Here is a 22,524-nt window from a genome sequence, read left to right as displayed (position 1 = left end):
TTGACAACTGTCAGAGGTAGTCAATTGTTCCGAGCTTTCCCCTTCCTGTTCCCGGGGGCCATCCTTTCTCCCCCTAAAGATATAGAGACATCTTTATCCTCAGAGGGTAGAGCAGGGCCCCTGCTTACATACTCCTGGGTTCAAACTCCAGTTCTGCCACTTAGTAGCTGTATGAATTTTAACAAGTTAATTAGCATCTCAAGACTTGTTTTTTTTTAATCTATAAAATGGATATAATAGTGCAACTTAATTCTTAATAGGATTAGAAGAGACAGTCCAGATAAAATGTAGTATCTCATTCTATTGCTCTTTTTCGCCCTGATAATTTCCCATGAAAATTCCAGAAAACAAAACAATTCCTACAACCCTTTTCTCTGGCCCACCTCATTATGATAATAGCAACCAATTTAACGCTTGTTGGTTGAAAGGATGTTGGAAGCAGGGATCATTTTGTAAGTGGGGATTTCCCTGGGGCTGAAGTGGAGAGATGAGTGGCCTGGAGAGTCCCCGGCTTCCAGGGCTTCCAGGGCTTCCAGGGAGCCCGGGCAACTTAGCTCTGGGCAGGCTGGACGGTTAGGAGCTATGGGGCTCAGGCCAGGCTGACCCCAAAAGGAGGGAAGTTAGAAGAACATAATCATGGAAGGTAAGTGCAAAAATAAATATTTAGCAAAATAAGGGACTGTGGGTAATTCATTAAGCATTCCTGTACTAAGGTCTTGGGAGAATATGTTAATATGGGCACAGAAATGTAATTGAAAGAACAAATACCTCACTTTTAAAGAACAGGTACATGCATCATGATGTAACAGAGTATCAACAGAGCCAAAAACTGTGCGTTAACAAATGCAAAATCGGTGACTCTTATTATTTGGGGGAGCCCTGCATGCCTTTACACATATTCCCCCAACCCCCTACCAACCCCACTGTGAAGGATAAGCAGAGAAGAGGCTGGGGTTCTGAACATCCAGAGAGAGCTTCTACCCTCGAGCGGCCTCTCTAGGGCCACAGGTTGCTCTTTCCAGTCTGGTAAAGGCACTGAGCAAGGCTGCCCTCGACCGTCATCTTAGCCCTGGATGAGATTATAACTCAGTTTCTTCCCACACAGAAATAGCAAGAACATGGATGTGGCTAGCCTCACCAGCATTAGGAGACAGGGTGGGGGAAGGCAAAGCATTTTTCAGCCCGAGTGCTCTGTTCCCTTCACACCTTCAATCTGTTCCATCCTCACCGCTTGGGGAAGGGGGCCTTTAAGCACCATAAGGTAAGTTATGCTCTGAGTGGCAATCAGTACCAGCAAGAAGGAGAGGGGGCAGGGCAGAGTCCTAGACCTGGAGACGTGAGGCCGGATGCAGGACACAGGGGGAAGGAGGCCAGAGGGGAAGCGGCTCGGGGCTCCCTCTTGAGGAGGCCTCTGTACTGATGCCCTCTATCCCCCGCCCCGGAAACAGGACCCTGGCTGTACTGTACCACAACTCTGGGAAGGTCCGGCTTACTGTGTCACTGAGCCTGTCCACTCTGCTCTCCCAGGTGTCATGGGCATAATAATAGGGTTAGAGTCATAAAAGTAAATTCCCCGGGCTTCCCTGGTGGCGCAGTGGTTGAGAGTCTGCCTGCCGACGCAGGGGACACGGGTTCGTGCCCCGGTTTGGGAAGATCCCGCGTGCTGCGAAGAGGCTGGGCCCGTGAGCCATGGCCGCTGAGCCTGCGCGTCCGGATCCTGTGCTCCGCAGTGGGAGAGGCCACAACAGTGAGAGGCCCGCGTACCGAAAAAAAAAAAAAAAAAGTAAATTCCCCAAGGCAGATCCTACCTCTGAAAGCAGGCAGCCCCTCTTCAAAACATGATCCCTAGACAGAGCCTTTCCCAGGCAGCAACTCTTTCAGGACTGTGTCCTGAGGTTCCTTTACATTTGATGACCAGAGTCCATTCCCAGTTCACAGAACCATGTCCACAAGATGGTGCTGAGTCCACACAAAGAGATGCTCTTGGGTCTTGAGTAACTGGGAATCTAGTCCGCCAAACCTTTCTCAAAATGTCAGATGACGGAGCCCCCTTCAAAATAAACAGACCTTGGGTGTTCTGGATAACAAAAAGCAAAGGGAGCAAGCTTCTCAGTGGAGCGCGCCTTCCAACGCCTTCCTAATTTGCCACAGATGGACTCTAGAGATTCTGCAGACCAGGGGTAAGGACCACTCCACCCAGTGTGGGAATTTCCTCCTTAGGGGAGCAGTCCTCACGGGGAGCCCTCAGCTGTCAACTCTGCCACGCGACAGCCCTTGGAAGGTTTGCATGTCCCTTTCCTGGGCTAAGCATCTCCCATTCCTTCAACTATGCCCTAGCAAAGAGAATTTTATAGGATGAGGAACTTTAGATTGTTTAGTCCAATGCTCCTATTTTAGATATGAGAAAATGGAAGGATGGAGAAGTAGAATGACTTGCCTAAGGTCTCATGGTGTGACCAAAACAGGTTTCCACACTTCTGGCTCCGCACGCCTTAAAATGCACCATACTCCTCAACTGGCAGCTGCTGGGACCCGCTCACTGACAGCAGGACTTTACAAAGCACCTGACCTCCCTAAGCCTCAGTCTCTTCACATATAAAATGGAGCAAATCATACACACCTCCTGGGGTGCTGGGGGGATTCAACGAGTATAGGAACACCCAGTCAGTGCAAGTGAACAGCACATGGTACGTGCGCGATAACTGATTTTATTTATAATATACAGAATTTTATTTTGGCATGGAGTTCTTCTTTCTGTCCTCGTGTTCTTCCTCTTTGGCTTGCCAACTTCCAGGACTGAATTTTTTTAACTGATACTCAAAAACTCACTTATTCGGGTCAAATTGAATGGTGTTCACTTGGTCCATTATCTCTAATCTGTTGGAATATTTTAGAACGGTTCCATCTTAAAATATACCTACTGATTCCTGAAAAATGATATGCTGACTCCCGCTCCAGGAACTTTCAGATAAGTTTAGGGTGGTGACGTCTGTGACAAAAAAGCTGTTTGCTATGCTCTCCTCTGGAGAGTGGCAGAATGGGATTCAAGTTCAGAACTGTTATACCGATGACGACTTAGAAAATATTCTTCAGTCTATTAGAATAAAAGAGATAAAGCCGCGGCTTCATCTTTAAAGAGGAAGGAGGTTGAAGCCACACAGTCACGAAGTCACCTTGACCCTGTGAAGAGAAACTCCGGCGTCTTAATACATTAATATGTTTGGAATGGAGATGCTAGGACCTCAGGGTAGGTGAGCTTTTGCTCTGAGACCCAGAAAACCTCAGAGCTGCTGGGGGTGAAATTGCTGGGAATAACCTACGAGTAAAAGAACAAGACATCAAGCCCCTGGAGCTGATCTGTGGTCTCTGGGTTGGTCCTTGGTTACAGGTGACCCAACGCAAAACCCTGACCATTACATTCTCTCAGCTCCATTGTATCAATAAGCACAGCAAGACTCTAATTTCCAACCATCCTTCTCCTTCCACATTCTCCCTAACTAGCCTGGGCCACTTGTTTTTACCCATCCCAGCATCCTCAGACCCTGCCGCACCGGGGAATTCAGCCAGCCCGCAGCTGTTCCAGTGCCCATATCCGCTCACCCAGAAAAACACCGCCTTCCCTGTCCTGACTGTTCCCAAACGCAGCACAGAGACAAGAACTCCTCCCCTTAGTCCTGGTTAGCCCTACATCATTTACAAATCACTTTCATACACACCATCTCCTCTCCTTTCTCATAACACCCCTGTGGGCTGTGAAATAATATTTCCATTTCAAAGATGAAGATGCTAATGCTCAGAAAAATTAAGCCAAAATCCCAACACCACGTGGCCTGTAACTGGCAAGGCTGGGTTTTCAACCCTGATCTTGTGACTCTGGGTCACAACTTCCTTCCAGCACACTTAAAAGGAAGACTATATTTATGCGATTCCAAATGTTAGTAAACATAAACCACCATCTCATTTATGATTGATACGTTTAGTGGTTGTGTCTTTTCTATGCCAAATTCAGCATCGAATGTGTACTTGCCACTCAAAAAACTACACATTAGCTATTTTTGCCAATAAAACCAGTTTTTCCTGATCAGTCGATATACCAGACATACTGCTGACCAAGTGGTCATCTACACCTTCCCCTTCATATTCTCTGCCATTCTGCATTACCTGACCACACAGCATCTTGTTTAATTCATTCTGTAAAGTGGGAATGATACCTGAGATGATTACCATGGGAGTTAAACGAGGCAATGACTACAGAGACCTCGGCTAGCAAGTGTTCACTTAATGGTATTACATACTACTACCACCACCACTACTGCTACAACTTCATTACGTTCATTAAAACCAAGTAGTTTTGTTTTCTAAAAAGTGCCTGATGAACCAGAAGGCAGCGTGGATACAATGATTCAGAGAAACAGAAAAATGATTTTGTCTCCTCGGCCTTGTTTAATCCTTTCTTTCTTTCCCTTTTCAGCAGCCTCCTGGAGCCCACAGTCCAATGGAGGAGACAAGACATGCAGACCAACAGCTCCTCCATGATGATGGCAGTGCTCTAGTGAGCACACCCAGGGTTCTGGAGCAGGCAGCCTTAGGCTGGGTTTGCGGAAGGCGAGTCAGGGAGGGTGAGGTGGAACTGAGTCTTGAGAGATATGGAGCATTTTTTTGGAATCCAAGAGGGAAAAAGGCATTCTATTCTAGGGAAAGGTCAAGCAACGGCAAAGAAACAGGAAATGGAATGACGCGTCTGGGGAAGGGCAAGGAGGTGGGATGTCTGTGGCATGGGGTGTGTGGGCAGGGCTGGGTGGGAGATGGAGGGCGAGAGACTGGCAGGGACCCAGTCGTGAAGAAAGCATCGACTTTGGACCTGATCCTCTAGCCCAGTAGGTCTCAACCCTTACCTGCACATTGGAATCACCTATGGGAACCTGAAAACATACCAACAGTTGGGCTCCAACTCGAGATTCTGGTTTGTTTGGTCTTGGGTGGATGCTAGGTATTGGGATTAAAAAGAGAAACAAACAACTCTCCAGGTGATTCTAACGTGCAGCCTGCACAACGGTGAGTCATTTACGAGATGTGAAGCAAGAATCATTTGACACATTTGCAGACACGTCATTCTGGGAAGAGTTTGATGAGAAGGATGCCTGGAGGGGATCTAGAAAGAAGGTAAGGAGACAGGTGGGGATGACAAGGAGAGAAAGAAGTGAAAGCTATTTGGATGGAAGCATCAACTAGTTGGACCTTGGAGGAGAAAGAAAGAGGGAAGAATGAAGGTTGACACACCGGTTCTGTTGCCTACACGTGCCATTAACAGGTAAGGAACCAGACCAAAGAGCTGGTTTGGAAAGAGGATGAGGTCTGTGTTCCCTCTGAGGAGCCTGTGGAAGACGCAGCTGGCACTCTCCAACAACGGGCCTCCATGACGGACTTTGATGATGAAAGGAAGCTGGGCTGAAGGTTCAGCTGTGCAGTGCACTGACACACAGGAGGTGGCTGCACACACAAGCATGGACAATGCCCAAGGAAAGCGGGTAAAAGGGAAACAGGGCAAAAGGAGGAACTCGAGGACTACCAATACTGAGAGGGTAAATGGATCTATCAGATCACCTGGAGGATCTTACTAAAAATTCAGTTTCCTGGTGCCACCCCAGACTGACTGCATCGGAACAGCCACAGGGTAAGACCCGAGGAACTGATTTTTCACAAGTTCCCAGGCACTTCTGAATCAAGGCTAGGCTTGACACTGTATCCATTTCCAAACACTGCCGTAACAAACTACCACAAACCTGGGGACTTAACACAAGAGAAATTTATTCTCTCACAGTTCTGGAGGCCAGAGGTCCAAAATCAAGGTGTTGGCAGGGCTGAGCTCTCTCTGAAGGCTCCAGGGAGGAGAGTCCTTCCTTGACTCTTCCAGCTTATGATGGTTCCAGGGTTCCTTGGCTTGTGGCTGCATAACTCCAATCTCTACCTTCATCTTCACATGGCCCTCTCCTCTTTATGTGTCCCTCTTCTGTGTGTCTCTTATAAGGACACTTGTCATTGGATTCAGGGCCCACCTGATAACCCAGGATGAACTCATCTCAAGAGCCTTAAAAAATTTCCATCTGCAAAGACCTTTTATTCCAAAAAAGGTCACATTCACAGCTTTGGGGATTTAGATGTAGCTTTGGGGATTTAGACGTAGCTTTGGGGATTTAGACATAACTTCTGGGAGGCTACCAGACGCCACAGCAATAACTCATCTGGGTGGATGGGAGAGGGGACTGGGGGCCAGATCTCCAAGCTAAGTTCCCCAACAGTGGCAGGAAGAGGTGGAAGAAAGAAAGAGAGAGCCATTTCAGGAACTGCTAAGTATACAGTTCCACTTCCGAGTCTCATGTAGCCCTAAGGAGCCCAGGCCACTAAGTGTCCAGTGCCTCAGGCCATCTGAAAGTACAGTACAGAAAGGAAAAAAATCACCACAATCATAAATTAACAAAATACTAGACCACATTACCCTCAAAATACAGGCGAGAGCTTTGAGGGGCTGAAAAGGCTTTTAGTTAATTCACTTCCTAAACTAAATGAATTTGATATGAAGCTAGGATTTCATCTCTAAGGTACTGTGGCCATTTTCTCCTCACCACCTTAGTAGTTTCCGGTCCAAACAATATGCCACCATGGCAGCATGGGATCGGTTATTTCTACTTTTCAAAATGTTTCTTAGAAGCAGGCAATACTCTCGGTCACCAACATTAAAAAACGTTCAGTGGGCTTCCCTGGCGGCGCAGTGGTTGAGAGTCCGCCTGCCGATGCAGGGGACACAGGTTCGTGCCCCCGTCCGGGAAGATCCCACATGCCGCGGAGCGGCTGGGCCCGTGAGCCATGGCCGCTGAGCCTGCGCATCCGGAGCCTGTGCTCCGCAACGGGAGAGGCCACAACAGTGAGAGGCCCGCGTACCGCAAAAAAACAAACAAACAAACAAAAAAACGTTCAGCTATACCTCCCTTCTCATCACCTACCAGGGTCCCAAAATCTTCACTGAGACTGGCTTGCCCCTCAGTTTTACACCGATATATGTTCTACCTTTAAAGTTCTACATTTTTCTATTTGTGTCGGCTCCCTGATGCACAAAGGTTGTCTGTCCTCTAATATAGGAATTTCCCTTCTTGGCAACAGGGTTTGCACGGCCAGAAGGTCAACAGGGTTGGGGGAGGAATCAGGTACTTTGTTGAGGTTAAGGTCACAGCCAGGGGACTGAAGCCTTCAGAATCAGATTCTTAGTGTGGTCAAAACCACCCCGTCATACATCCCTACTGTATAATGTCAAAGGCACATCCCTCCCCAGCGTCCACCCCTAAGACTGTCCCAAAGTACCGCCTAGTTAGCAAGTCCACAGGGACCAATCTCTATGCAAGCCTGTGTCTGTACTTCACCACGGTGTCTAGAGCAGTGCTCCCCAAACATCAGTGCACAGGAGTGAGCTGGGGATCATGGGAAGTGCATTTTCTGACACAGTGGGTTATGTATGTGTGGTCCATCTTCCTTTATGTCAGGGTGCTGGTGGCAGAGGTACACAACCAAGTCTAAGGTTTAAGGAAACCAAGTTTCCGTATCCACTGGGGAAATGACAAGAGTTATAATGGCGGAGATGATGCCAGTGACAATAAAAGCTAATGTTTACTGAGCACTTTCTACATGCCAGGCCCTGTGCTAAGTGCTTTGGAGGCATTATGACTCACTTAGCGCCAAGAGAGCTGACGAAAACGAGAGTGATTAAAAGCTGTTAAAAAAAAGGGAAGACGTTATAAATTCCAGGATGTGCGGAAGGTCAACAGAGTGTCAACAGAGAGAGAGGACAATTCTCACATTGTCCCAGCCCAGGACGAGTTAGGAAGTTGCTAACTGCCTGATATTTCAGAAAGCATCCTTGGGCCAAGAGGTCAATATCAGAGACCAGGTATATCAAGATATGCCCGCTGTCCTCTGCTGTCACCCCATGGCCCAGTGCCATCCAGGTTAGCCTCTGCAGGCCTGGCTCCATTCAGCTGCCCTGGGAGTGACATGGCCGGGTAAGGCGGGGCTTCCACTGGTGGGTCCTTTCTGTTCCGTCCTGAAATGGGCACACTGAGCGCTGGGCAGCTTAGTCAAGGCTGCTCTGTCTGATGCCTCTCCAGATGTCCTCCGACATACAAGCTGTGTTCTGCTGCTGCAAATCACTTTGCCTGTATGACATGGACACACTTCATATCCAGAGTAGCTCCTTTATTTGCTGTGACGTGGAGAAGGTTCAACAGCCATGAATTTTTCTTGGGCTGGGTCTCGGAGAGCTCCACGCCCAATGCTCTGCAGGAAGACTGGGCAAGCTGCCACTGAGGAAACCCAGCCTGGTGGATGGAGTCAGATGATGTAGCTCTGTAACTGCCGTGCAGAGCAGCAGTCCAGAAGCTGAACTCGGCCTGCAGACCCGTTTCATTCAACCCCAGAGTATTTTAAAATGTTTTAATGCCCTCCAGTTTGCCATGATCTAACCATTCTTATCTTCCTATACCCAGCCCACGTCGAACATTTATATTACCCTCCTGTCCCTGGATGTATCTGAATTTTAGACCCTAAACTATAACATAAGGATAGATCACTTAAGCCTGTAATATATCAACCTCCATACAGTGATTCCCAGCCCTCCTAAAATTTAAATGGTGAGATATCAGTATTCAAGCTTTCAAAACTACCAAAGTACTCCATCTTCATGAAGAAGGGGTGGTGAGAAGCCTTAACACGGAATACATTTGGGTCACATAATATTTCTTCAGGATCCCTCCAGTTTGTTCATTCCCATGTGGGAAATTTCCTACTGCGTCCTGGGGGACAAAGGGGCAGGTATCAAACTCTCCACTTTGCTTCAAAGTCAAGTTTTAAAAAAATATTTATTTATTTTTTTGGCTGTGCCGCACGGCTTGCAGGATCTTAGTTCCTGACCAGGGATTGAACCTGGGCCCTGGCAGTAAAAGCACCGAGTCCTAACCACTGGACCGCCAGGGAATTCCCTAAAATCATTTTAATGATACAGTCTGCTTGCTCAGGCTTCGAGAAGGAGATGATAACTCCTAATCAGCCCTCCACAGAATCAGACTCTCACTCTCAGAGGCACCCAGCTCTCCATTTTAATAGAGCGTTCGGTTCCATAGTCATCGTACGCAGGTGATGTAATAAGGGAGGCAATAACTGCTGAGAATGCATAGCGGCTTAGCGGGTCAGGGTATTCTGAATTGATATCATGCCCCATCACAGCGTCACAGAGACAACAAGAAGTCTAGAAACTAGATCACAGAAATGGAGCCTGGAGGTCAAATAATGGGGTCAACACAATAGAGCATACCCAGCAAGATCACAAGTGTCCTCGGGGAATCTCAGAGAAGCATTCCATGGGACAATGGCGGTCAAGCCCGGGAAGCAAACCCCGCTCTAGAGACGTCGAGGGGGCTGGTGCAGAGCCGACCCACTTGGTCTGGGGAGCGGTCTAAGCATCTGTCATGCTGGGGGGACCTCCTGGAGAAGAGCTGCTGATGCTTTTTTTTTTTAAAGCTATACTTTATTCTTTTATTTTATTTCCTTCTTGGCCACGCCATGCAGCATGCAGGATTTCAGTTCCCAGACCAGGGATCCCACCCACGCCCCCTGCAGTGGAAGCAAGGACTCTTAACCACTGGACCGCCAGGGAGGTCCCGAGCCTCTGGTGTTCTTGCCCAGCTCTGCCATGCCTCTTCCCCACCATCAACAGACAGCCCCACATTCACAGTGGTTCCCCACCTGGATCCAGACACAAAATGCCAAGGCACAGAGACCACTTTTATAGACCTGGGCTCCCAGATATTTAGTTGAGTCCATGTACATACTTTCCTTGCACACACATTTCCTTCTCTTCTGTTTTCCACAATCCTTCCTCCCATGTTTTCCATCACTTCTCTTCCACCTCCCACTTTTCCAGTTTGAAGCCACTGCTGGCAATACCGCAATCTCTGGAAAGAGGCCAGCCACGACAGCACAGATCTCTGAGGCAGCATGGGATTGTGAAAGTCACCGCAAACTAGGATTCAGGAGATGCAGGTGACCGGCAGGGCCGTCAGGCAAGCCCACCGGCCAGTCTGACGTACAATCAGAGGCAAAGAAGCTTTTCTGTACTGCGGAAATGCTACAAAAACTCTGGCCAGACACACAAATGGATGCACGATGGTTTAGACAAAAGAAACTGACTGGGGAAAACTGCTGGGCGGGGGATGGGGGGCGGCGGGGGGGGGGGCAGGGAAGAGTACGAAAGGAACTAAGTTCCAGTTGACTTTTGCCAATTTTACCCCCAAAGAAATTTGATTAAAACTAAATGAAGGTTTCTGGCAGTAGATATCCAAATAGTTCCCCTGCTCACCTGTTTCAGAGTGAAATTATCTGGGGGTGAGGGGAACAGGGAGCAATTACATCAATAAATATGTTGTCTGCATTTAAAAAAAAGTAAAATTCCCCGAACAAACGCAAACCCACTGTAGATAAAAACCCACAATAGACTGTTTAGAAAAATTATGCTTTAGATACACTGATCTAAAAAAAAAAAAAAACATCTAAAGAACAGGCTGTTCTGTAGAACAGCTCGAGTTTCTGCCTGTGCTTTCATTTTAGAAAACAAATGCTCATAGACTCCACAGGGGGAGGAGTTTAACACAGGGATTCAAACTCACAGAAAATGGCCACCGGGTTTTAGAAACCTGAACGCAACAAACAGGGGCACTCTGGGGACCTTCTGGGAACACAGGGCACTTACCTTTCACAAGAGTCATTGTCTAAAGGCAGATATAGCCTCTTTTTCCGAACAGCAACATAAATCATGGCCTCCAAAGTATTTGTTTGCTGAACGCCACAATGACTAATCACCCGACTTTTATTTTCCTCCCTGAGTCAGGAAACCTCATGGGGGGAAAAATAGGTCATGTTTAATGGAAGGTAGCTGCTAGGATTGGATGTAAGACTCCCGTTTAAGATTCATAAAAGAGAAACAATTAAAGGCCTCGAAAAGTATTTCCTAAAATAGAGAGACGCGCAAATCATATTGGAAATGCCTATCATTAAATAGAAAAGAAAGTCTTAACACAGATCATTCGAACATGGTACAAAGCTCCTGAGTGGTTTCCTGAAAAAACGTCAAAAAACAAAGATGAACATTAAGAATATTAAATAGACAACAAAACAAGGTAAGAACTCACTTCGCAGTGCATATTCATTTAGAGAAAAACACGTTCTCCCAGGCAATTTCTGAGAGAACATTTCACTCTTTTTCTGTGCAAAAAGTCAACTTGCAGGGTACAGGGGCTAAAGGAACTCCAGAATTGCTAGACCTTGACAGGAAAAACTTTAAAGGTCAGGCTTTTTCTTTTTTTTTTTTTTTAAACCTGATTTAGCACAGCACCCGGGGTAGGCCAGTTCTCTAACATCTGAGAAAAACCCCATTCGGGGCTTCATTTCACTGCCACGTCATCCCTTTTTCCATGTATCCCAGCGCCTTCTGCTTCCTCAAAGTGGTCCTCCCACCCCTTCCCGTTTTAAAGCAAAGGTGGAACGTGCATTAGTGCAAAGGAAAGGGCAGAACACACAACAGGAGGAATCGGCAGCAGGCACCCGGGACGCAGCTGCTACGACTGGCTACTGCCTACCCCCATGAGCACCGAGGGCCACCCGAGACCCCGGCACCCCTGCTCTCCGAGTTCGGGTCAAGGACCACAAGACCAGAATAAATAGGCCTACGCAGGGACAGACCAGAATGCCGAGTAGGTTTTGGAAACAGAAAATCCTCACTTTGGTCTAGAAGCGAATCAGCATTCCATCAGAACTAATCAGAAATCTCCATGCTTGGATGAAAAACGCTTATACGTTTGGGGAGACTGACTCTGAACGCCAGTCTCTCTTGTCTGGGAAGATAATAAATTCAGCTTTGTTTTTACTGAATCGCTGGTCTTATTATCTAGTGGTAATCAACTCTGCAAATAGTCAGAAGTTGTTCTAACACACGAACAGGAAAACTAACACAAACAAAACGGGACCTAGAAACAACATCCAACTCACAAAGCAGGAAGTGGCAGCTCCTATCTATCTCACCTGGCACAAAGCCGGCCTTCAGGGGTTACTGAAATAACCCCAGGATGTCCCTGTAGCATTTGTACAGCCACTGGATTTCTCGTGACAACGGGGCACCCTGTGATGAACACGCACATAGGCGTGGCCAGCAACGTGGGGTGTGTGAGCTGGGTCTTCCTCTTCATACTCCCTGAGAAAATGTTTCATTCCTCTTGAAACTACATTATTGTAGACCTTAGCAATTTTCATTTAAATAAGAGAGGGAAAGTGCTTTAAAAAACAGGAGACAGCCTTCTGCCTCTCCCAGATTAAAAAGAAATGTTCTTCATTATCTTAGTTGACAAGAAGCCCAGGGCTTCGATGGGTCAGAAAGTGTGCACCGTAGTGTCCTTTTAGCAATGTCTGTGAGAAGCCCAGCAGGCATGATAGGCTGCTCTCCCCAACAGAATAGTTGTGGAGTGCCAGTGCCTCCTTAGGCTTTGCTTACTGACTGCCACCTCCTGCTCTCCTGATAATCTGCCTTAGGACAGGACCTACCTGTTTCTGCAGACAGCGTACTGGACGGGCAAGGGACACTGGCTTCTGTTCCCAGTTTGCCACTAGCGGTGTGACCCTGAGCAAATCCTATGACTTCCCTGCACTTCCGTTCCCTTATCTGGAATGCAAAGAGGTTGGGCTAGTTTCTAAGGTTCTTCCTAGCCATAAAATTTCAAACCGTGATTCCCTACCTCCCATTTTGTCACCTTTTGATTGATTGCCAGCCAGTAAAAATCCTTATTTCCTCCAAAGCAGACAATGTCTCTCACTCTTAAATTCATGCACTTTCCTCAAAAGCGTATGGGGTAAAGGCAGAACCTGAGGTCTGGCCAGTACTAGTATCCCTTTGCGGACAGTCGGAGGAAGATCTGCAATCCGGGACCCCTGGCATGCCTCAGACGTGAAGTTGCCATATGCTCGCTTCAGCACCTCTGTTTAGGGGCCTTTGCCATCACTGAGCCAAACCTTCTCCAGTTACAGCTGAGGAAATCAAGCCTGCAAGGTTACGTGACTTTCTTTCCCAAGGTTGCACAGTGGGTCACGGGAAGAACTGCCAAGCCTCCAGTCCTGTCTCATACACGGTGGTCTTTTGACCTCTCCCCAGACCCCCTCTGCAGGGCTCAGGGCTCCTTCCCTGGCCCCCTGTAGACTTCCTCAGGGTCTCAGAGGGTAATCAACAAACACTTATTGTGCACCTCCGGGCAATCCCCTAAGGAACTGTTTTAAACTTTCGAAGTGACAGAGCGACTCTGGGAACACTTAGCCCCACACAGGGACCGGCACAGCTATAGCAAGACACAAATCTTGATCTTATCAGTGCAGAAATCCATTGGTGTTTTCACTCTAAAAGAAAAGCCTGCAGTAGCACTTGGATGGTAGATAAGAATAGGTGACAAAGATAGGGAGGGCCCACGAGGGTGGAGTCCTGATCTGGTACCTGGCACATAGTTTATATTTGTTGAACTAACTCAAGTTTGCACATTACCTTTGTCCACTTGCTTCTTGTCAAAAATTCTGAGGTTACTGTAATACCAGGGACAAGGGTCTCTAAGCCACAATCAGGAACAATGATCTATTTCATAGTCTCACTATGTGGGGTGTGGAGAGAGGAGGCTGGACTTTGGAGCCAGATAAGAGCCCAGGGCGCGAAAATCTCATCTCTACAACATCTGCCGCATTACTGAACCTCTTTGCCTCAATTTCTACCACACCGGGTTATGTGGAGATTCTAATAAGATGGCTGAGATAATGCATATAAGGTATAGAATGGACTTCATGAAATTCAGTTCTGTCTTCTCTCCTCAAGGGCTATTGGTATAGACGGAGAAACCCTGATTCTAGGCAAGGCTCCAGGACATTGGCATCCTGTTCCAAAAGAAGCAAACCATCAATGGAATGCCGACAACAGTTATAAAATGACTCAGTATTGTTTTTTAATAAACATATCCCCACTGAGTCATCTGATTTGTAAATTACGTACAAGGAACGTAAAGTGCAATTTAATATACACAAGTCAAATATGTTTTATATTCTCCATACATAGCTTAACACCAAGCATGTTTATATGTCTCAATCCTTTCCTGTGAATAAGCAAAGAAGAGAGCTGGGACTAGGAGGGGAAAAAAGGATAAATTATTCTCTCATCTATAAAATGAGGTCGGGAACAATGTGAACTAAAAATTATATGATTCCAAGATGCGGAGAACAAAGGATATATAATGACACAGATGTTTATCAACCAGAAGACACAGAGTCAGATAGACAAATGCATCAAAATATTTTAATGGCGTGATTGTGCACCGTTACTGCCATTAAATATATTACTGGTAACAACATTTAAAGTTACGCTGGTTTTGCAAACTCTGGGCATAGCGACAGGGTGTCACCACTTACTCTGCAGGGAAAAGAAGATGATTTGGGGGCTGTATGTCACCCAGTACTGCCGTGGATATACCGTGGATGGCGATAGTGAGGTGCGATAAGACCACCGTTCCTTCACATCTGGGATCCATGTGTTTTTATCTCATTGCAAATATAATCCGTAAACATGAATAACACAAATGTAAGAATTTCGAGCACAGGCATATCTTCATGGAATTGAAATCAGCCTATCAAGTCTCAGGTTTACACCCTTCCTCTGCTTCCTAGAAACTGGCATTTGTTAACCTTCATCACAGCAGTGCTTGTTTAAAATGAAGATTCTCAGGGGTCCCACCTGAAATTTACTGAATTCGAATCTCTGTGCTAGGGACCTGGGAGCCTACATTTTAATAAATTCCCCAAGTGGATTCTTATCCGTACTAAACTACTGGTCACTTGAACTCTCACAGGATAGGTTAGCTATCGTGGGAGGTATGCTCTTTCCATGACAAAACTAAGGCTTTGTGTATAGATGAATATTATGCAAAAATATATATACCTAAAAAAAGTTTTAAGGGGAAGGGAATCAGCATTTATTAATTGCCTACTATAGTATAGATCCTGAGCAAATTATATATTACTCAATCTTCAAAATAATCCTATTTGAGTTATGGATGGAAAAAGTTAGGCTTAGAGAGTAACTTTTCTGAAGTCACAACCCTGGAAAATGGCCCAGCTAGGTTGTGAAACTAGATTTATCTGACCCCAGCCTTCTCATTCCATTGTACTAAGCTCATATGCCCATGAAAACACACACACACTCTCACTTACACACACACACACACACACACACACACACACACACACACTCTCTCTCTCTCTCTCTCTCATGTCATACAACAGCCATATGGTAAAAGGCAAAATACAAATTTAATTACTGTTAGAAACCTTTGCGTCAACAGAAATGTAGTTTTTAAAAAGCTTTCTATCAACGGATCGTCTTTGGTCAATCTGTTGACAACAGAATAAAGTGGATGACTACCATTAAAACCACATTTAACAGCCTGAATTTTAGTAATCAGAAATGTGTTTGGGGGCTTGCGAGGATCAAATTTAACAGTGACTCTTCATTTGCGCAAGCTACGAATTTTTTGCAAATGAAACCACTTGATATTCATTCTGCAAGGAAAACACCAACAAAGGAAAGGAGAACACCAACAAACGTGTGATCTAGCGCTTGTCAAACCAATGGCCCTCCTGGGCCTCAACCCTCCTCCTCCTGTGTCTAACACTCCAGGCTCCCTCCTCTGGGAAACACCCTGCTCTGGCTTCTGGAGCCCTGTTCTCTTGTTCTTCCTCACTCTCTTTTTTTTTGCGGTATGCGGGCCTCTCACTGCTGTGGCCTCTCACTGCTGTGGCCTCTCCCGTGGCGGAGCACAGGCTCCGGACGCGCAGGCTCAGCGGCCATGGCTCACGGGCCCAGCCGCTCCGCAGCATGTGGGATCTTCCCGGATCGGGGCACGAAACGGTGTCCCCTGCATCGGCAGGCGGACTCTCAACCACTGCGCCACCAGGGAAGCCCTTCTTCCTCACTCTCTTGCCTGACTTTTCTCTAGGTCCTCCCTGGGTCCTTCTTTTCTCATAAGGCTCCACCCTCAAGCTTTGCTTCCCTAGAGTCTCCCACCGGAAAAATCTCCTCTCTCACCTCTCGACTTTTTCTCACAACCCAGTGTCTCCCAAACTAGCCCTGGCCTTCCTCCGGGGTACAAAGTCGCTGATCGTCTGGGGGACATCATACCTCAACACTTCAAACTCAGCCCCTCTAAAATGCAGCCCCTCACCTCCCTCCAAGTATCTTCATGGGTGCCGCTGCTTTGGAAATCTCAGTGTCAACTTTAGCTATTTCTTCTCTACTCAAGATTTCCAATTGAGTAGATTGGAAATCAGATAACAGATTGTGTCAATTTTTCCCTTCGTGTCTGTTCCTTTCCTGTTTCACTGCTATCACCCATTTCCGGTCTTCCCTGAGTTCCCCCCAACCCTGCCTTTTCCTTGGTGGACTGTGGTCCTTGTCTTAATTGGTCTCCCTGTCTCTGGTTTCTGCCCTGCCTTTCCTTCCGATCTCATAGTAGGTACTCGATAAGTATTCGCTGTAACATTTATAGAACTCCTAGAAGTTTGCAAAGCACATTCATACTCAACATCTCCTTTTGGAGTTTCAAACGTTTTCCACTTGGAGCTTAAGTTTATTACAAGTAGCATTCAAGGCTTACAGCCTGATTTCTGTTACTTAATGCAATCACTGGAGCTACCTCTAACTTTGTACCTTGTAAATTAAAGTAGCTCTTAAATTGCTTTACTTCTGAACATTCAGTGTCTTGTGCGGCCTACAAGCTAAAAGAGGAGAGCATTTCAAGTCAAGGAAAGCCCCCTCGCCAAACTGCTTTTTCCTCTGCCGATAGGTTAAGTGGACAAAGAAAAGGCCTCTATGTAAAGGTGACAGTAACAGCAGAATCAAAAAATTAAAAGAAATTCCTTTCTGAAGATTTTAAGATTTTAAAAAAGATTTTCCTACTTATCCAGTTGGAATCCTATTTATGGGTTAATCTCCAACATCCTTGCAGCCAATATTCTAGCATGTTAACAGGAAAATTCTAATAGTTGAACGATAATTCCTTGCTAAGAGAATGCGCATGACTGTTATCATGACTGTAAAAACACAGTCATATGTTTGGTCTTGAATACCCAAGTAAGTGCCTTGTAGGAGCTCAATAAACATTTGTTGCATGAACAAATAAACAAATGAATTCAGAGAAGCCCTTACTATTGTTTATAAATTAAAAGCGTATGTATTCACAAGTGGATGGAAAGGTATGTTACATTTGAATAAAATGAAAACTTGCATTGAAGGGCCAGAAGTATGATGTATCAACTACTCTGGTCTCTTCCGGATCCGCTCCAACTGACTGCCGGGGAAGCAGGTGAAGGGGGGAGAAGCTAATGTCAGGCATTGCCCACCTGACTCCACCTCTCTGGAGTTAAGGTTATAAGCTCCTAGAGGGCAAGCACTTTCCCTTGAACTTCACGGCGCTAGCATTGTGCTTTACATACCGAATGTGCATCCTAAGTGTGGTCTGAGATGCAAAGCCCTCTACGACCTGCCTGCATTTTCACATCTCAAGCCTTCACATCTCTTCTTCCTTACTTCACAGGGTTATTGTGAGGAGTGAGTAAAAACACAGCACTTAAAGCCCTTAACACACTGCCTTGCACTCACACACAAAAGTGCTTGATAAATGATAGTTGTTATTATCACTATCTGGGGCCCTGTCTATGCCTCAAAGGTGAAGTTTAGTGTTCTGGGCTGTCAATACTCATCTATGCAAACAGTGTGTGTCCTGGGGACAGGCTCTTCACGCTTGTATCCTCAGCGCCTAGCATGGTGGTCACCCTGCAGCAGGCCCAGAAGCCGACTGTATGACTGAGCGATCGAGATGCGAGCCCCAGGCCTTTCCCCACCCAGCCCACTGGGTCTCTCTGAAAAGTCATTTAACCTCTCTGGGCCTCAGTGACGTCTGTGGGTCCTTCCGGCCTGAAGAAGAGACCTACAGAACCTTCCACGACAGTCACTGACAGAACTGGAATGAGAAGCCCTTAGTTCCCCCTTCATGTCTCCTTAACAACAGCTCGCCTAAATGTCATTGTCACTTTGTAATCCCCAAACCTGGTGGATCGCTGGCAGCAAATCATAAGCTCCTTGGGAGTGGTTCAGTCCCTCAGAAAAAACATTTCCTATTTCACGTAGAGTACGGAGAGATGTAAATTCAGTTACCTCAGTTAGAACAGAGCAGGCTTAACAGAGTTAGTTTCTCGTGCTTTGGAAGAAATCACTTGGAAATCCTTGGTTCTGAGTCTTCCATCTCCAACGCATCGAGATCTAAAAAGAAGAAAAAAAGCAGTGTCCCATAACTGGGTGCCAGGACTGAATATATCAGCAACAAAAGTGATTGCAATTAGCCTGTGCACTGAACACCTACTGTAAGTAAAGCACTGGGCAAAGTGATTGACACATGCGACTTCATATAGTCCTCACAGGAGACATTCCCCCATTTTTACAGCTACATAAAGAGGCTCTGAAAGGTCACGGAATCTATTCAAGGTCACAGAGCTAGTTTATGTTAGACCTGGGACTTAAATGCAGGTTCAACTGATTCCAAACCCTGGGTTATTAACCTGTTAGTCAGGGTTTAGAAACTTTGACAGTGACCCACCATTTTTAAAAATCATATTATATAAAATGAAACCCCAAAGCCTAAAAAACAATGCTTACTCTTATTATGTGCAATGCACTCTGATATTTTCTAGTCTACTCTATTATTTTTTATATTGCATTATATATTCTATATCTTCAAAAAAATCCGGTAGTAACCCACTAAACTGATTTCACAATCTTCTAATGGGTCTCCACTCTTGTTGGAAAAACACTACACTCAGAGATAGTACCTCACCAGAAGTTTCCCTGAAACCGCGGACTTAATCCTACGCTTTTTAACCATGAGAACCTGACCGAGCAGTTGAGCTTGATAATTAGGAGAAAACTCTTTAACCTTTAAAATATGTATAAAGCACCGTAATACGTATCATCCATAATGGATCCTGAGAAGAGATATTCAATTTGGGCCAAAGTCCAGAATGGAATTAGTCACTTACCTATAGCAGAGGAGTTATAAAGTGGCACCGCGGACAGACTAAAATCTCAGGTGATTTATAATATACCCTGCAAAGAAGTGGCTAACAGCGGGCGGTCATGTTGTACCAATAGAAGAGACTTAAGTACTGCCGAAGTAGAAGGCTGAGATTGCAAGCCCCTGGGGGCAGGGCCCTGCCTTTGCACGTCCCCTTCAATTCCAGGGGCTCTGGTGTTCGACCAAGGAAATGCTCAGGTTCCCGATGGGTCAGGACCGGGGTCCGAGTCGCAGTCCCGGAGAGGGGAGATGCGGCTGTTAGCGCAGTTCCCAAGCCTGCTGGACTGGCGCCCGTCACGTCCCCAGCCCTTGGGTGCGCATTTGTCCCCGGCCCCCCGCCTTCCAGCACAGCCGCGCAGATGGGCCACTCGCTGCGGCGTAACGTGCCCGACCCTGCGGCTAGACCCCCTCCCCCAGGGCGCGGGCCCGGGCGTCCCGGCACCTGCGGGCGCCGGGTCGCCGTAGCAGCTCGGCTCTCCGACGTCCGCGGAGCTCCCAGCCCTGCGCCAGCGTTCCCCTGCCGGGTTTCGAGGCTCCCTCCTGAGAGAAGAGGGGGCGGGCCGGCCGCGTCTCGCCCACCCGCCCCGCATACGGCCCCTGCGGTGGCACTTACAGGGCTCGGCCGCTGCCCCGCGAGCGCGTTCCCCGGGGGTCCATGGCGCTTCCGGACCCGCGAGTCAGGCCGCGGCGTCTCGCAGCACCGCCCAGAAAATGGACGCCGGCGGCTCGGCTCGGCCGGCCCGGCCCGCCCCCGGCGTGGGGTTGGGGACGCAGCCTGGCCGGGAAGAGGGCTCCCCGGCCTTAGCCGCGGGCCGGATGTCGGAGCGTCAACGCGCCCAGGACCCGGCCTCGGGACGTACTACGACCCCGCGAGGCCTCAGGCCCAACCTGGGTGCGACTGGAGGCGGGGTGGGGGGAACCCACGACGGCCCCAAACGCCAGGAAGGGAGCAGCGGCCTCCGCCTCCCTCTCATGGGGGAGAACACAATTCAGAACCTGCCGCGAGGGCAGCCGAGTTAGGGGCTTTACGGCCACAGAGCCTAGTCACCATCAGAACCAGGCCTGGGTCCGCAGAGGGGTCCCTGGGTTCTGCAACCAGATTCCAGAGAACATCTAACCTTTGCACATTTAAGAGTCAGGCTTCAGAGAAGTCAACTGCAGTTTTAATTTAAATTCTCAGGAATCGAGTGTCACCTGCGCTTTCCCACGTCTGACAGGAGAGGCCTAGATTGATTTTCCTAACGTGCTATAAAAGCTAGTTCACGCAAAAGACCCGGGCCTCTGCCTGAAATAAAGCGCACTGACTGCCTGCTAGGATCTCTCGTCCAAGATTCAGGAACTGCTCATTGAGAAAGTATTTACTGAGGCCTGCCACAAACTCGCCCTGCGGAGGAGCTAACAGCCTAGTGCTCTAATGTACAGGTTTTGTTTGTTTTCTACAAAACCATCCATGTTCCCTGCCTTTTGGTAGTATGAGTCTTATTTTAAAAGTTTCTTTTGAAAAGATTCATTCCCAGGTTACAATTTATCAAGGATAAGAAGTAGGTTCTTTGCACGCCTTACATCCTGTTTTTAGCTTGGAATACAGCGTACACAATTCTGCATCCTAGTTCCTGATCACGTTTTAAGATTGTGATCATTCTGATGAATAAAGGAGATTCCAATATTGCATACAAAGCGGTTAAAACATTTTAATAATCACAGAGAAATATACTGACTTAAAGTCAAATTAAAGCATCATGTAATTTAAAAATAAAGACAGGGTTTTGAAGGTTGATAGACTGGGCAACCTGCACACACACGTACACTAGCAGGTCGCAACCTCCTCAAATCCAGTGCCCTTTATTCTTTCTCCGTGGGTCACGTTCAGAAAGAGCTATTCCACTAAACTGCATTTATTAACTGAGGATTCATCTTCGCACTTAAAAAAACCCAACAATCCTGCAATGTTTTTGTATACGTAATTGCCAATCAGCTACAAAACCTGAGCGAACACGTTGTTAATCATGGATTCCAAACTAAGGAAATCTGTGGTCTGATTGCAAGTTGATGTGTTTCCACTGAGGCTTTTGGGAAAACTAAGGCATAGGGATTAGGAACTTCTAGTTGGGAAGTGCCAGTATGAGGTGCTGTTCTCTGTGCTGCCCAGCGGTTGGAAGGTGGGAGGTGGAAGAGTGAGGCAATTTGGCCTTTGGATTCTGCCTGCCTGGGTTTAAAGCCCAGCTTTGTCAATTACAAAGCTACTCACTGCGTGACTTTAGACAAATTATTTAACCTCCCTGAGCCTTGGCTTGCTCATCTGTAAAATGGGGCTGATTTTCATATTACGCTTACCTCATAGGGCTTTTTGACAGTTAAATGGGATAACACGCGTGAAGCATCTGCATACGGCTGTCGGTGCTCGAGGTCAAGTATTCAAAGTTCCTACCATCCAACCAGTAAGAATCGTAGTTCCCATATGTAAAGCAACTTTTATACCATGGAAATTTTCCATGGGTAGGCTGCCAGGGTCACATGGGGAGTGACATAAAGGGATTTTAAATATAGGTCTGACTTCACTTTCTGTGCTGCTAACATGTTTCAGGTGATACCTTGATCAGATGCTGTCAACAGCTTGCTAAGGGTGAAATCGGCTCTGGCTTTCCTAAGAGGCTTAGCAAGTGAATGGCTCCTTACATCCACTTTGGAATTCATAAACAGTGGCATTTCTTTCTCACTAGGGCCAAATGTTTCTCCAAAAGCGAGTAGATTTCCCCTAAATTGTTATTAATAACTAAAATATCACGGCAACAGTTTTAAACACCACAGCCTAAAACTTACATAATCAGACTGTCCTTCAAAATTTTCCACCCTTCCTCATAACCGGTCACAGATTCTCTCTCTTAATCATTCTTCTTAGTATGGGGAATTATCTGGAAATTTCCAAGAACGTCCCAACTTGTCATAATTTTATTCTTTTCTGTAAAAATGTATTCCTTTCAAAACAACTAAATGTGATATATTTTTATATCCTTATAATATTTGTCATTTCAATGCATTTGCAAATAAGAAAAAAATATCCTAAGACTTTTAAGATTCTCTCCTCTCTTAAATTTCTACTAGTTCTTCAACATCTCCACAGCATGGCCCCTGATCCTTTTCTAGCGGCCTTTTCTAGGAAGCTGTCCTTGATTTGTACCTCATTTCATTTAATCCCCACATGATTTCTGTTATGTTACAACTGCCTGTTTCAGCTTTCTGATTTAAGACTCTTGGCCAATTTATTTACTGCCCCCCTTCTTTC

At 46.7% G+C, this 22,524-nt stretch overlaps 1 protein-coding gene across 5 annotated transcripts in view; it reads right to left on the bottom strand.

Moving 5' to 3' along the window:
- Positions 1 to 22,524, bottom strand: part of ZBTB38 (zinc finger and BTB domain containing 38) — a 117,842-nt gene that overhangs the window by 23,714 nt on the left and 71,604 nt on the right. For 2 of the 5 annotated variants that reach the window (XM_060011348.1, XM_060011349.1), the window contains one exon: positions 18,329 to 18,433. The gene's annotated coding sequence lies outside the window, so the exon portion shown is untranslated. Of the gene's footprint in view, positions 1 to 2,336; positions 3,181 to 18,328; positions 18,434 to 19,206; positions 19,684 to 19,854; positions 20,202 to 22,524 lie in introns of those variants that run through there. The other 3 variants (XR_009519324.1, XM_060011347.1, XM_060011350.1) reach the window with 3 other exon arrangements.

The sequence above is a fragment of the Delphinus delphis genome, chromosome 4 (assembly GCF_949987515.2).
Source record: "Delphinus delphis chromosome 4, mDelDel1.2, whole genome shotgun sequence".
In the NCBI taxonomy this organism is placed as follows: Eukaryota; Metazoa; Chordata; class Mammalia; order Artiodactyla; family Delphinidae; genus Delphinus; species Delphinus delphis.
The sequence above is the reverse complement of the archived record's forward strand: the minus strand, read 5'-3'. Positions and strand labels throughout refer to the sequence as shown.